The following is a 15,114-nucleotide window of genomic DNA, read 5'->3' as shown; positions in this document are numbered from 1 at the left end:
CAGCCTTCTTGATGGTCCAGCTCTCACTTCCATACATCACTGCTGGGAAAACCATAGCTTAATTGTCCAGTAGCACCTTAGAGACCAACTAAGTTTGTTCTTGGTATAAGCTTTCCTTTGTATCTGAAGAAGTGTGCATGCACACGAAAGCTTATACCAAGAACAAACTTAGTTGGTCTCTAAGGTGCTATTGGGCAATTTTATTTTTTTATATATATATATATATATATATATATATATATATATATATATATATATATATATATAGAAAATTATTATTAATTTTGAAGGAGAAGAGAAGGGGCTTCAGAGAGTGGTTTTCTGGAATACCTCCCTCTTTCCGCTAAACTTTTTTTGCAGCCTCATTTCACAGCGAGTAGAGATGCTCCGCAGTTTGCTAAACTGCTTCGTGAAGCTCCTCTCTGCTATCTCTTAAGCAGAATCCTTGCCTCCCATTCTGCTTGCTCGCTCACCTGCCCCCCTGTTTGTTGTTGGCCACGCAGGAGTTGACGTGGCCCCCTACTGGCCGAAAAACTGAACTTCAGTGTGACGACAGACTTACGTTTCAATGGCTATAGGCAGAAAGTATGGAGATGCTAAAGTCCTGAGAATATTTGGTTAAAATGAATGGGGAAAGCTAGATAGTTGTTCACGTGTGTGTGTGTGTGTGTGTGTGTGTGTGTGTGTGTGTGTTTTAAATCAGTGGTGGCTAGTCCAATAGGGCAAATGGGGCACTGCCCCACCAACCTCAGTTGTGTTTTATAGGTCAAAACCAGGAATTGGGGTCTGGAAAGTGGTAGCCAGCTCAGTGCGGCCAGGATTGTTGTTACGTGCTCAGACTATGTTGGAGTCATAGAATTGTAGAGTTGGAAGGGACCCAGAGGATATCTAGTCCAACCCCCTGAAATGTAGCTGACCTGTACGGGATTCGAATCTGCAACCATGGCATTATCAGCACCAAGCTTTAGCCAACTGGCCGGCAAGCTACCTGGCTGCTGAATTCTGCACCAAATGCAGCTGATAACATTGCAACCAGGGTCTTTTTTTTCAGCCGGAACTCAGTTCCGACACCTCTAAGAGAACGAGGGAGGCATTCGTGGTGAGTCCCGGAACCTCTTTTTCTGGAAAGAATTAGCACTGACGATAACATTGCTGGGGGGGATTTGCTGCTAGAGAAATTCATGGAGGAGGAGAAAAAGGCTATTGAAAGCCACTCGCCCCAGGGACTATGTTCTCTCTCAGTGCTTTTGCGTTGCAGTTGCTGCAAATCGCAGGAGACGGTTTGCTTCAGCCAGGGTGTGCTGGTCCCGAGGGTTAACCGTGCAGTGAGGTCCGAGTCCAGTCCGAGGTCGCGGGTGCGGTATGGAGGCTGTCCGTCAAAGCTGTAGCTGGGTCCAAGACAGGGAGTTGGGAGAGGTCAGGAACTCTGACAGAAGAGCAGGACAGGGTTCAGGCAGGAACAGGCTACCAACAATGTTGCTCCTGCAACTTGGGACTGGCCGGCTTTTATCTGCCCCGAGGCATAGGGCGGCCCCGGTCCACAGGTGACTCGCCTCTCCTGGCCTGGAGGTGAGCCCTCCTCCTGCGGGAACTTAGTTCCCTCCACCTCTCTGCCCTGAGCCTCTGCAGCTCAGGAGAGGCTGGAGGGTTCCCGGACCCAGAGGCAACCTCACCTTCCCCTGACGGGGCTGAGAGTGGAGCACCTGCAGGCAATGGGTCCTCCATCACCTCAGGAGCCAGAGCAGACTCACCTGAGGACCCAGCACAGGTGAGGACCCTTCAGGCTCAGGCCTCAGATGGTTCTGGAGGCGGGGACTCCTGTGCAGGCTGGGATTCCTCAGGTTCAGCCCCTGAGTCCGAATCCCAGGCCATCACATGAGGTGTCCCTGAACAAAGTCGGGGCAAGACGAGGGGTCTGAGCGTGCAGGCCAAAAGAAATCGAAAGATCCATCTGTCTCGAGACGGTCTAATCTCTTTAGCAGGTCTGGGTTCTTATTTTTGAGAGGGAGTGAGGAGACAAAGAGAGAGCTCTGACCTCACGGCTATAGATAGCCAACGTGTAGAAAGAGCTTTGCAGAAGTCCAGCTCCCTCCCTTTCCACCCGGATGTTTGTAGTATGGAGTCGCTGGACTGTGAGTGACGGCGCAGGGCACCCACTCATGGGACGCAGCGTCAGAAACCCGGAATGGGAGGCGATAGACAAATAGGAGAAGAATGGAAGGGGTTGGAGGCAGCTGTGCCAAATGATGGCCACAAGAATTGCCTGCTTGGGGGTTGTTAACGGGAAAATCCGAGGGCTCCCTTGGACAAAAACAAAGACACCAACCAAGATTACTTGGAGCAAAACAGCAGCCTGTAGGCTTGGCCTTTACTGATCTGTTGCAACAGGGTGCTCCCCTCACTTGCAGGAGAGAGGAAGGACCCAGAAAAATGGTGTGCAAGACCTTATAAAGACTTTTGAAATTGCCCCCCTGTAGATCAAGACCACCCCCAGAAACATCATACATACATCACAGAAGGGGTGTAACCTAAGACCACCCCTCAGATACATCACACGGACATCACAGAAAAGGCGGTCTAAAGCAGAAATTTGAATGTTGTTTTTCTCCTGTCCTTGTTTATCTCCTGTCTGGCAGGTTACTTGATTGGATTTCCTGGGGAGCCTGGCCAGTCTTTTGTAATGATAAATACTTAGTTCCTGGGCCAAGTCACAGGCTCACACCCTCTTCAAACACAGACATACTCTTAAGACAGGATTTGTGAAGGAAAAGACAATGGGGAGGCTTTTCCATTTGGACCTTGCAGAGAAAAGATTTGGTCAGTTTAGGAATCAAATGGAGAGGTTGGATCTTCTTGCAGTCCATGGGACTCTCCAGAGTCTCCTCCAGCACCAGAATTCAAAAGCATCCATTCTTCGGCGATCAGCCTTCTTGATGGTCCAGCTCTCACTTCCATACATCACTACTGGGAAAACCAGAGCTTGAACTATATGGACCTTTGTTGGCAAGGTGATGTCTCTGCTTTTTAAGATGCTGTCTAGGTTTGTCATCGCTTTTCTCCCAAGAAGCAGGCGTCTTTTAATTTCGGGACTGCTGTCACCATCTGCAGTGATGATGGAGCCCAAGAAAGTAATGGAGGCAGTGAGAGATTTTACTTTTTTGGGAAGGACTAGACCATGTGAAAAATGAACGGAATATTTCAGCTGCAGTTCATTCATTTTCAGCTTTGTATTCTTGTTATTTAAAAAAGCACCTAGGCATTCCGTTGCTGCACCCGTAACTTAGGTTCAAGGTGCCATTTAGCTCCTAGTTTTCATATCTCAGTTTCTAAGACTATCTCTGCCTCGGCCCAGTACACCTGAAAGAGCGCCTCCACCCCCATCATCTAGCACGGACACCTGGGTCCATCTCCCGAGGGCCTTCTGGCGGTTCCCTCCCTGCGAGAAGCGAGGTTACAGGGAACCAGGCAGAGGGCCTTCTCGGTGGTGGCGCCCTCCCATCAGATGTCAAGGAGATAAACAACTATCTGACTTTTAGAAGACATCTGAAGGCAGCCCTGTTTAGGGAAGCTTTTAATGTTTGAAGTTTTAAAACTTTGTTGGAAGCCACCCAGAGTAATTATTATTATTATTAATTATTACAGTGGTACCTCGGGTTACAGACACTTCAGGTTACAGACTCCACTAACCCGGAAATATTACCTCGGGTTAAGAACTTTGCTTCAGGATGAGAACAGAAATCGTGCGGTGGCAGCAGGAGGCCCCATTAGCCAAAGTGGTGCTTCAGGTTAAGAACAGTTTCAGGTTAAGAATGGACCTCTGGAACGAATTAAGTTCTTAACCCGAGGTACCACTGTATTTTCGATTTATATCCCCCCCCCCTTTTTATTTCCCCTTCTCCCTCCGCTGTCTATTTGTCAGTTCTTGCTCGTATACTTTCTGATAACCTTAAAATTAAGTTCTTAACCCGAGGTACCACTGTATAAGAATATTTAGAAAGCACAATGAGGTGATTTGGAAGCCAAAAATATTATTATTATTATTATTATTATTATTATTATTATTATTATTATTATTATTATTATTGCTGGTTGAAAACCACTGCTTTTGGGCACCTCGGTGAGGACAAGACGCTAGCTAGCTCCGCCGGTAGGGCACGAGACTCTTAACCTCCAGGTCGTGGGTTCAAGTCTCGCGTCGGGGAAAAGAGTGGGTTGGGCTAGATGACCCTTGGGGTCCCTTCCACCTCGACGATTCTATGCTTCTATAACTAGGCTCCTCCTCCTAGCTTCTTTCCCCCAATTGCAACAGCCCCAAGCTGCATCTCAACCCTGAGTTCTCCTCCTTTCCCTTCTCTCTCTTTCTCTCCTTCCTTCCCCCCCACTGCCAATTTCCTTAGCTCCCTCTCATGCTGTGGGGGCAGGCGGACGTGCCCTTTTCAACTCCCGGAGACCTTTGCGGGGGGCCTTGGCGATCCCGTAGCGCCGTGCCAGCCAAACTCTTGCGGACATCGTCGCTTCCTTGGCAGAGAAGGACGGCAAGCTATTTTTAAATCCAGGAGAGAGAGAGAGAGAGAGAGGCGTTCCTCTCCTCCCAGCCTGGGGTGTTTTCTACTTTTTGGATACCGCCTTCTTGGGGGTCCCAGCTGGAGGGGGCCATTGGGTGACAGATGGACCCTCCGCGGGTGAGTAGGGCTGCTGAGGAGGGTGGGGAGATTTCAGCCAGAACACAGAGATCCATTATTATTATTTCCCCCGCCCAGAACAAGGAAGTTGTGTTTCCTGATAGATTCCGCCCCCTCTCTGATTTTCAGGCCTGCCTGTGACTCTGATCTTGCCGACAATTTTCCCTCTGCAATCTCTTCTGAGATATTTCCCTTCCCGCTTTGACTGCCCCACCCCTCCTTAACCCTAGGAAAAGTTTGCAAAGTGGATCTTTAGGGAAGAAATTCCCAATATTTTAAAACTCCTCGTGCGCCCCATAGGCTGAACTTCGGCACCTGTCTCTAGCGCCGCGACGGTGGTCCTTTTTGAGCACGTGCAGAGTGATTTTTCCTTTCTGCCGAGTCACGCAGACGGTTTCAACGCTTGTAGGCAGTGATATCTGATCCTGGCTGCCTCTGTGTGTGTGTCATCTGTCATGTGTCTGTGTGTGGCTGGGTCTGGGAGATACTCAATTTTGCATTTTAAACAGGAAGACAGCGGCACCTTGGTTCTCAAACTTAATCCGTTCCAAAACCAAAGCGTTCCAAAACCAAGGCGCGCTGCTTTCCCATAGAAAGTCATGCAAAGCAGATTAATCCATTCCAGGCTTTTAAAAACGACCCCTAAAACAGCAATTTGACATGAACCGCTTCTGGCGCAACGGAACACCGTGACGGAAACCAGCGCGCACGGAAATGCCATTTACCTTCCCGCTGGAGCGGTACATATTTATCTACTTGCACTTTGACGTGCTTTCAAACTGCTAGGTTGGCAGGAGCAGGGACGGAGCAATGGGAGCTCACCCCGTCACTGGAATCAAACCGCCGACCTTCCGATCGGCAAGCCCAAGAGGCTCAGTGGTTTAGACGCGCCATCCACATCCCTCCTAGCAGTTCAAAAGCACACCAGTGCAAGTAGATAAATAGGTACTGCTGCGGTGGGAAGGTAAACGGCATTTCCATGCGCTCTGGTTTCCATCATGCGCCAGAAGCGGTTTAGTCCTGCTGGCCACACGACCCGGAAAGCTGTCTGCGGACAAACGTCGGATCCCTCGGCCTGAAGGAGAGATGAGCGCCGCAACCCCATAGTCGCCTTTGACTGGACTCAACCGTCCAGGGGTCCTTTACCTTTTAAATACCCGGCTATAGAAGTTGTGTGATATTGCTGAGGTGTGGCTGGGCATGGGGAGAAGAAAATAAGAAGAAAGCAAGTCTTTTCAACCACCAGCAATGTCTACGTCTCCTCCAGAAAGTATACTGTATTTTTTGCTCTATAAGACTCACTTTCCCCTTCCTAAAAAGTAAGGGGAAATGTGTGTGCGTCTTGTGGAGCGAATGCAGGCTGCGCAGCTATCCCAGAAGCCAGAACAGCAAGAGGGATCGCTGCTTTCGCTGCGCAGCGGTCCCTCTTGCTGTTCTGGCTTCTGAGATTCAGAATATTTTTTTTCTTGTCTTCCTCCTCCAAAAGCTAGGTGCGTCTTGTGGTCTGGTGCGTCTTATAGAGCGAAAAATACAGTAGTTTCAAAAATCCACCCGGGCGGAAATTTTACCCCTGAAAAGGAGGACGTTTCTGGGAAAAAGAGAACACATGGCAACCCTAGCTGTGATTTAGAGGCCTCCAAACTGTGAGGGGCCGACTGCAGCAGCCATAGTGGCCCCTGACCTCTGGCATGCTGGTCCAGGGGTGTCAGACAGGTGTGTGGGTTTTTTGGGAGGTATCCTAGCTTGGAGAAGGCTGCTGCCCACCGCCAAGCCGTCGCAGGGGCTGCTCGACGTTCCCTGATTGCCTCTGGGGCACCCGGCCTGGGTCTCTCGAAAGCGGATTAGCTCGACGGCAGCATCTTTCTGGCGGGGCTAATCTGGCGGGAGGGAAAGTTGTCGGAGTGGCTGATCGGATTTCAAGCCCTGTCCTGGTTCATTGCTGATCTCCCCCCAGCCAAACTCCCGTCGCCTAATCCCTGGGCTGAACCCAGATTGGCACAGACCGGAGAGAGCTTTTAAAAGCTTTCCACCATCCTGGGAGGCTGGGCTGCGGAGGTTTATGGCAAGGCATAACAGATTGAGGTTGAATCCTGACAAGACAGAAGTACTGTTTTTGGGGGACAGGAGGCGGGCAGGTGTGGAGGATTCCCTGGTCCTGAATGGGGTAACTGTGCCCCTGAAGGACCAGGTGCGCAGCCTGGGGGTCATTTTGGACTCACAGCTGTCCATGGAGGCGCAGGTCAGTTCTGTGTCCAGGGCAGCTCCATCTGATACGCAGGATGAGACCCTCCCTGCCCGCAGATTGTCTCGCCAGAGTGGCGCATGCTCTGGTTATCTCCCGCTTGGACTACTGCCATGCACTCTCCATGGGGCTACCTTTGAAGGTGACCCGGAAACTACAATTAATCCAGAATGCGGCAGCCAGACTGGGGACTGGGAGTGGCCGCCAAGACCATATAACACCAGTCTTGAAAGACCTACATTGGCTCCCAGGACGTTTCCAAGCACAATTCAAAGTGTTGGTGCTGACCTTGAAAGCCCTAAATGGCCCAGTAGACCTGAAGGAGCGTCTCCACCCCCATCATTCAGCCCGGACACCTGGGTCCATCTCCGAGGGCCTTCTGGCGGTTCCCTCACTGCGAGAAGCCAAGTTACAGGGAACCAGGCAGAGGGCCTTCTCAGTAGTGGTGCCCTCCCTGTGGAACGCCTTCCCACCAGATGTCAAAGAGAACAACAACTACCAGACTTTTAGAAGACATCTGAAGGCAGCCCTGTTTAGGGAAGCTTTTAATGTTTAATAGGTTATTGTATTTTAGTGTTTTGTTGGAAGCTGCCCAGAGTGGCTGGGGGGACCCAGCCAGATGGGCGGGGTATAAATAACAAATTATTATTATTATTATTATTATTATTATTATTATTATTATTATTATTATTATTATTTTATTATTATTATTTTATTATTATTATTATTCTCCCCACCTTTCTCTTCGAGGTAAACTAAAGCCCGGAATGCCTCGACTTCCGATTTGCTGTGGGAGCCAACCGGAAGCCGTGCTTTGGTTTCCGAACATTTTGGAACGGACTCTGTTCGATTTTCATGGTACAACTGTAGTTCCATGGTGGTGTTGGTACTCCAGTTCCCAACACCACCCCCTGACTAATAATAGTAATAATAACAACAATTTTATCATTTATATGACGTCCGTCTGACTAGCATGTATCAGCCAATCTTGGCAGGTTTCCAGCAAAATAGAAAAACACAGTGAAAACGTCAAACACTTCTTTAAAAACCCACTTCCCTAGAAAGGGCTACCTTCAGATGTCTTCTGAAAGTCCGTTTAACAATTGCAGACCCTCCAAGTCTCCCTATTTTCCAGGGACAGTCCCGGATTTACAGAAGCTGTCCCGGTTTCTGATTTGATACTAGAATGTCCCACTTTTCTTTAGGATGTCCCTATTTCCAGGGGAGAAACGTTGGAGGGGATGGAATAGGACGTCCCTCTTTTCTGGGGAGAAACGTTGGAGGGGATGCAATAGGACGTCTCTATTTTCATGGGAGAAACGTTGGAGGGGATGGAATAGGACGTCCCTCTTTTCACAGGAGAAACGTTGGAGGGGATGGAATAGGACGTCCCTATTTTCAGGAGAAAACAAAACGAAAAGCGCCGCAAATACAAAAACGCAAAATAAAAAGCAAAAACAGACAGACCTCAGCGTAACGCTCAAATTGGAAGCGTAACACTCAAAACGGATGTATGGCTCTCAAAAGGGAGCACGTTCGGCTTCCAAAAAAAGTCCGCAAACCGGAACGCTTCCTTCCAGGTTTGCAGAGTTTGGCTTCCAAGTTGCTTGAGTACCAAAGGCGTTTGAGAACCAAGGGACCGCTGTAAGGGTTAGTAGCTTCCCCTCCAGCTAGCGAAATCCTGTGTCCCTTGCCACGGTTTGTGCTTTTGCGGCGTTCTTGTTTAGGTTACTTATTATTACTCCCCCTTATCTCGGCGCCTTTCTTGGGCTAGGAATGCAAGGCCGCTGGGTTTTCCGAAGCAGGAAGGGGGTCAGAACAGAGCCCAGGGCGCTTTGATGGTGTGTGGCGGTTTGGTGGCAGCGTGTGTGTGTGTGTGTGTGTGGACCTCCGTCGGGGATTATCGAAGGCTAAGCACAGATGTACACGTCGGCTAATGAATTACTCCCAGCGGAGACCTCACCTGGCTTGACCTCCGCTTAGACTGCACCCCGGCGAGGGAGAGCTGTCCTCTCGTGACCTTGCCGCTGGGAACTGCGGCTTTTGTTGCATGACATTGCGGCCTCTTATCTCCCCAAACCGCCCCCCTTCCCAACCTTGAGCGAAGGGGGGGGGTGCAAGCAGGAAACACGCAAATCCAAAACCGGGGACGTCGGCGGAAAGACGGGCCGACGTCTTGCGCAAATTAATATCCTTATCTCTGTTGGTTGTTTTATTTTACTGCCCCAAAGCCCCAATGCGCAGCTTCGTTTAGAAAACTCGCCATTACCGGGAAACACAGTGGCATCTAATAAAATAGAAGAGAAGTTCATGCAGTTGCTTATGGGATGATTTCATCGCCGGTCTTTTATGCACTGGAAGAATTGGGCTGGCTTTGAAAGAGGATTTGGGCAAATTCACGGAGGGAAAGGCATCTCAGTTGTTGGGAACCGAAGGAGGGGAGAGGGTGAGGCCACATCTGGAATACCGTGCCCAGTTCTGGGTTCGAATCCTGATTGTGGGTTTGAGGGGCTTCTTGGCTGGCCACTGCAGGAACAGGAGGATGGGATAGGTGGGCCACAGGACTGCCCCTGAGGACACGGGTGGCGCTGTGGTCTAAACCACGGAGCCTATCGGAAGGTCGGCAGTTCGAATCCCTGCCATGGTGGTGAGCTCCAGTCTCTCTGTCCCAGCTCCTGCCAACCTAGCAGTTCAAAAGCATACTGGTGCAAGTAGATAAATAGGTACCACTGCAGTGGGAAGGTAAACAGCGTTTCCGTGCGCTCTGGTTTCCATCATGCGCCAGAAGTGGCCACATGACCCGGAAAGCTGTCTGCGGACAAATGCCAGCTCCCTTGGCCTGAAAGTGAGATGAGCGCCATAACCCCCTAGTTGCCTTTGACTGGACTTAACCGTCCAGGGGCCCTTTTCCTTTTTTTACCTTATCAATGGACTTCTCTTATTTAAGTTCTCTTAACCAGGCTCAAGGTTATCCTCTGAACTAGCCAGAGAATGGAAATAAGGCTTTAGTGACGTCTTGCCCCCCAATGGCAACTTTGTTGTTGTTGTTTAGTCGTGTCCGCCTCTTCGTGACCCCCTGGACCAGAGAACGCCAGGCCCTCCTGTCTTCCACTTCCTCCCGCTGGTAGCTTGGAGAACACTGTCCCACCATCTCGTCCTCCGTCGTCCCCTTCTCCTTGTGCCCTCCATCTTTCCCAACATCAGGGTCTTTTCCAGGGAGTCTTCTCTTCTCCGGAGGTGGCCAAAGTCTTGGAGCCTCAGCTTCAGGATCTGTCCTTCCAGTGAGCACTCAGGGCTGATTTCCTTCCGAATGGAGAGTTTGATCTTCTTGCAGTCCATGGGACTCTCCAGAGTCTCCTCCAGCACCAGAATTCAAAAGCATCCATTCTTCAGCCATCAGCCTTCTTGATGGTCCAGCTCTCACTTCATGGAGCCAATGAAAACTACATATTCTGTTTTGACAACTGCAACCTTGGTTTAAGGAGTCATGTGGCATCCGGCTTATATATCTGAGTTTCTAACCCTGGTTCCTCCATTCTCCATCTAGGAAGCGGCATTTGTTCTCAACCGAGAATGCCTCTTCCACCAAGAGGTATCTCTCCATCACTTGAATGCGATAGAGAATGTTACTTCTTAGACTGGGGATGGGAACATCTGTAGTCTTCCAGATGTTGCTACACTCCTCCTCAGTCACTGGTCGAGTCCACTGCTGGGAGTTGGAGTCATGGAACATCTGGAGCAGCCCAGATGTTCCCCATCCTTTAAAGCAGCCTTTCTCAACCTGTGGGTCCCCAGATGTTCTTGGACTACAACTCCCATCCCCCCTAGCTAGCAAGGCCAGAGCTCAGGGATGATGGGAGTTGTAGTCCGACAACATCTGGGGACCCACAGGTTGAGAACCGCTGAGCTAAGAGGACAGAGGGGAAGCTCTTTCATAGAGTCTGCATAAGCCATAGGTCCTCCAGATGTTTCAAGACTACAATTCCCATCATCCCTGACCACTGGTCCTGCTAGCAAGGGATCATGGGAGTTGTAGGCCAAAACATCTGGTTGAGGAAGCCTGGTGAGCTTAAGGCAGCCTTTCTCAACCTGTGGGTCCCCAGATGTTGTCGAACTACAATGCCCATCAGCCCTAGCTAGCAAGGCCAGAGCTCAGGGATGATGGGAGTTGTAGTCCAACAACATCTGGGGACCCACAGGTGGAGAACCGCTGCTTTAAAAGTTTTGTCTACCAGGGGTGCTTCCGAATCTTGCCTCCTCCTCATGTCCTCTGTCCTCACGGCCCTCCTACAAGCTCCAAAGGTACTGTGGTTAAGCGTGCCTAAAACGGCATATATTAAAGGAAACTTTGTACCCAAATGTGGGGTGCTGGTGGGGGGAATCGCTTTGCAAAAAATGCAGCTGTCGGGCAAAATTGCACAATCAGCAAACAGGTGTCGATAAACCTGGACTGAGGCGCTGATGTATTTGCACGGAGACCTTATTAAAAAACAACAACAAATAAATTTGCAAACTGAAACATGGGAGGCAGAATTTAAGATGTGGGGGGAAACGAAACGAGCCACTGGAATGGATAGGTTTTGCCCCCCTCCCCCCGTAACTGCTAGGGGGCTTGTGTCGGGCAAGGCGAAGACATCGAGAAAGGGTTGAAGGATAGACATTCCCAATTAGCAGGGCAGCTGCACGGTTTCATATGACCTGCCCTGGGAAAAAACAGCCTGGCAGCCCCTTTAGATGAGGAAAAGCCGTTTCCGTGGCGGGGGCCACGCTTAACCCTTTCCCAGAACTTTGAATTCATTGCTCCATTTTTTCCAAATGCCTCCCTTCCCTCCCTCAGCTTGTGTGGTTTTCCTGATTGGGAATTAATTCAGCATTGAGAAACCTGAGGCCTCGACGGGGTGTGTGTGTGGATGTGGCCCTCCACACCTTTCTGACTGGCCCTCGCGACTCTCCTACGGTCACCACACTCCTTGCCAGCTCTGCTTCACATTTCTGGCTAAGATGCCTCCTCTGATCATAGAATCGTGGAATTCTAAAGCTAGAAGGGACCCTGTGGGGTCATTCAGTCCAACCCCCACGCAATGTAGGACCATGCCTCTCTCGAACCCGCAACCTTGGCGTTCATCAGCACCACGCTCCAACCAACAGAGCTACCCGGGCCCACGAACTCTCGCCGCCTGGGTGTGGGGATATAAAAAATCGTGTGCATGTGTATTTGTGTAGAAACTAGCTTACTGCGCATGGGGGAAATTTGCATCTGTTTCTGCGCCCACTTACGCCTTCTGGACCCTCCCGCCCACCAAGGCCATGTGGCCCCTGGAAGGTTTTGCAAGAGGGTCTTTGGCCCCTGGGCTGATTAAACTTCCCCAGCTTTGTTAGATAGAGAGCAGAAAAAGGGAAATTATTTGGGGGGGGGGTGAGAGAAATGGAATCTGTAGTTACAGTGGTACCTTGGTTCTCGAACGGCTTGACTCCTGAGCAAATTGGCTCCCAAACACCGCAGACCCAGAAGTGAGTGTTCCGGTTTGCGAACGTTTTTTGGAAGCCAAACGTCCGACGCAGCTTGCCTTGATTTCCGAATAGTTTTGGGAGTCAAGCGGGCTCCCGGAACGGATTAAGTTCGAGAACCAAGGTACCGCTGCAAAAGGTAAAGGTAAAGGGACCCCTGACCGTAAGGGCTAGTCGTGGCCGACTCTGGGGTTGTGGCAGTCATCTCGCTTTATTGGCCGAGGGAGCCGGCTTACAGCTTCCGGGTCATGTAGCCAGCAGGACTAAGCTGCTTCTGGCGAACCAGAGCAGCGCACGGAAACGCCGTTTACCTTCCTGCCAGAGCGGTACCTATTTATCTACTTGCACTTTTACGTGCTTTCGAACTGCTAGGCTGGCAGGAGCAGGGACCGAGCAAGGGGTGCTCACCCCGTCATTGCGGGGATTCGAACCGTCGACCTTCTGATCGGCAAGTCCTAGGCTCTGTGGTTTAGACCACACTGCCACCCGCATTCCAAGTACCACTGTAAAGGTAAAGGTAAAGGGACCCCTGACCGTAAGGGCTAGTCGTGGCCGACTCTGGGGTTGTGGCGGTCATCTCGCTTTACTGGCCGAGGGAGCCGGCGTACAGCTTCCGGGTCATGTGGCCAGCAGGACTAAGCCACTTCTGGTGAACCAGAGCAGCGCATGGAAACGCTGTTTACCTTCCCACCGGAGTGGTACTTATTTATCTACTTGCGCTTTGACGTGCTTTCGAACTGCTAGGTGGGCAGGAGCAGGGACCGAACAACGGGAGCTCACCCCATCATTGCGGGGATTAGAACCACTGACCTTCTGATCGGCAAGCCCTAGGCTCTGGGGTTTAGACCACAGCGCCACCCGCGTCCCAGGTACAGCTGTAGTGATGTGCAATTCTGCAAATCCTGGGAGGTCCGGCAATTTGGGCTGCTTCCTCTCTCGCCGGTGCCTCGGAGCGGATCGCTGCGTTTCCACCAGCCCTGCCAAAACCTCCTCCGCCACGGCAGGTTGTGAGACCCGCAGGCCGTGGCATACGAGTGGAAACTGGGGCTCCGCCGGCCGCCGAAATCTGCCGCCCGAAGCCACAGGCTTCGGGTGGGGCATGTAGGATGAAAGGAGGGGGGGGGGAGAGAGAGAGAAACGACATTTCCAGTCAACCCGTGTGGAGCCAAATTTTCTTGGCAAGGCAACAGGGCGGGGCGTTTCGCTGCTTGGTTTCTGACCAAAATGCTCAATTACTCGTAAGGGGAAGCAGATTTCAAATTGTAGCTGGAAGCTCTTCTGAAGCGGCTGCTTGTTCCGTCCCGTCCCGTCCCGTCCGTATCCTGCCTCCTCCTCCTTCCCACGAGCTCAAGGTCCCTCCCGTTCCCCGTTTTCTTTCCGCAACGGCCCTACCAGGTAGGCCCAGCAGAAAGCAGGCAGTTGCTCTTAACTCGCCGGCTGCAGCTGATGAACAGAAACACTGGCCTCCATTTTTATAGGGTCGCTGTGACCTGTCTAACTTGCAGAGCCGGTCTCTTGCAAATAGTGTTCCCCCAGCTGAAAAGACAAGGATAAAAATTCCTTAGCTATAAGCTATGAGTGTGGGACGCGGGTGGCGCTGTGGGTTAAACCACAGAGCCTAGGACTTGCTGATCGGAAGGTCGGCAGTTCGAATCCCCCCAGACGGGGTGAGCTCCCGTTGCTCGGTCCCTGCTCCTGCCCACCTAGCAGTTTGAAAGCAGGAAGTGCAAGTAGATAAATAGGTTCCTCTTCGGTGGGAAGGTAAACGGCGTTTCCGTGCGCTGCTCTGGTTCGCCAGAAGTGGCTTAGTCCTGCTGGCCACATGACCCGGAAGCTGTACGCCGGCTCCCTCAGCCAGTAAAGCGAGATGAGCGCCGCAACCCCAGAGTCGGCCACGACTGGACCTAATGGTCAGGGGTCCCTTTACCTATACCTCTACGGTGGTCTCTATGGGAGTATATTGTATTTAAATATGGGATATCAGAGTTTTTAGGGGGCTAACCATTCTGGGATCACTGGGATAGCAGGCTGGTTGGTTTCTGATTGTCTGATTTTTTCACTTTCATGTTTCTGTATGGGACAATGACTATAAAGATTATCATATTGTATACAGAAGAGGCACTCCTTCCTGAGAGAGGCGAATGCCTCTTCTCAGAACGGTCGTCCATCTACCCAGATACATTTGGAGGAATGCCTCTATGCAGAAGAGGCAATCCTTCCTGAGAGAGGTGAATGCCTCTTCTCAGATCAGGCATGAATCCACCGGGATGTCCTTGAAGGAATGTCTGTATGCAGAAGAGGCAATCCTTTCCGAGAGAAGAGAATGCCTCTTCTCAGATCAGACATAAATCCACCGGGATGTCCTTGAAGGAATGTCTGTATGCAGAAGAGGCAATCCTTTCCGAGAGAAGAGAATGCTTCTTCTTAGACCAGGCATGAATCCACCGGGATGTCCTTGAAGGAATGTCTGTATGCAGAAGAGGCAATCCTTTCCGAGAGAAGGGAATGCCTCTTCTCAGATCAGACATAAATCCACCGGGATGTCCTTGAAGGAATGTCTGTATGCAGAAGAGGCAATCCTTTCCGAGAGAAGGGGAATGCCTCTTCTCAAATCAGGCATGAATCCACCGGGATGTCCTTGAAGGAGTGTCTGTATGCAGAAGAGGCAATCCTTTCCGAGAG

At 50.8% G+C, this 15,114-nt stretch overlaps 1 protein-coding gene across 1 annotated transcript in view; it reads left to right on the top strand.

Annotated features, from left to right (window-relative positions):
- NFIC (nuclear factor I C) overlaps positions 1-15,114 on the top strand; it is an 89,629-nt gene that overhangs the window by 10,666 nt on the left and 63,849 nt on the right.

Source organism: Podarcis bocagei, assembly GCF_964188305.1.
Source record: "Podarcis bocagei genome assembly, chromosome: 18".
NCBI classification, from domain to species: domain Eukaryota; kingdom Metazoa; phylum Chordata; class Lepidosauria; order Squamata; family Lacertidae; genus Podarcis; species Podarcis bocagei.
This window is presented reverse-complemented; position numbering and strand designations above follow the sequence as displayed.